The 1,145-nt window shown below is 42.7% G+C and overlaps 1 non-coding gene across 1 annotated transcript; it reads right to left on the minus strand.

Moving 5' to 3' along the window:
- Positions 1-839: 839 nt before the first annotated feature.
- On the minus strand, positions 840-913 carry trnaa-ugc (transfer RNA alanine (anticodon UGC)). Its single transcript has one exon. It is a non-coding gene; the product is annotated as a tRNA-Ala (tRNA).
- Positions 914-1,145: the final 232 nt, after the last annotated feature.

Here is a 1,145-nt window from a genome sequence, read left to right on the forward strand (position 1 = left end):
CCATTTCCCTTAGTCCCCCGAAAGACCAAACATCTATCCATCCCGGCCTTAAATGTATTCAATGATGGAACATCCACAACCCTCTGGGTAGAGAATTCAAAGATTCACAACCCTTTGGATGAAGTAATTTCTCCTCATCTCAGCCCGAAATTATCGACCCTTTACCCTGAGACTGTGCCCCAGTGTTTTAGACTCCCTGACCAGCGGAAACAATCCCTGTGTCTACCCTATCAAGCCCTCTCAGAATTTTACAGGTTTCAATTAGATTGGTTTTCATTCTTCTAAACTCCAGAGAATAAAAGCCTTTCATCTTAGGACAACCAGCACATTCCAGAGATCAATTTAGTGAACCTCTCCTGCACCGTCCCCAATGCAAGTCTATTCTTTTATAAATGTGGAGATGAAAACAGCACACGGGATTCCAGATGCCGTCTCTCCAAAACCCTGTGGCATGACTTCTTTATTCTTGCCCTCCAATCCCCTTGCAATAAAGGCCAACATGCTGATCCTGCATGCAAACTTTGCACATTGCTTGTACAAGCACACGCAAGTTTCTTTGAACATCAGCACTTACAAATTCCTCATTTTAAAAGCATTTTGTTATTCTCATTTTTAATAACCAAGTGAACATAATCGCACCTGCCTACATTATAATCCACCTGCCATCTTGTTGCCATACGGACTCGAAACGTTAACTGTGTTCCTCTCCGCAGATGCTGTCGAACCTGCTGAGTTTTTCGAGGTATTTTTTTATTTTGTTTTGGATTTCTAGCTTTTATTTGTTTACAGTGCTATGCTCAAAGGTTACCTTGTTACCAAATTTCATAAACGTTAATCGCAGGCCCCAGTGAGAATTGAACTCACGACCCCTGGTTTGCAAGACCAGTGCTCTAAACCACTGAGCTATGAAGCCAGTTACTCAACCCCGCTCACAGTAAGTCTCCTAGTGGAACGAGGAACAGGACAACGTTCTGCATGGATAATATTTGATAGACCTGGAAATGCCTGAAAGGGAGAACAGGAAGTTAAAGATGCGACATGAAAGCGGCAGAATTTGACGTGTGTCAGTTGCTTTCAGTGATGAAAGTCTGCCGTGGTAATGTGAGAGATTTTACTGCCGACTGTTTTCACTGACACAAATATCA

This window comes from Cetorhinus maximus, chromosome 23 (genome assembly GCF_964194155.1).
Source record: "Cetorhinus maximus chromosome 23, sCetMax3.hap1.1, whole genome shotgun sequence".
NCBI lineage: Eukaryota > Metazoa > Chordata > Chondrichthyes > Lamniformes > Cetorhinidae > Cetorhinus > Cetorhinus maximus.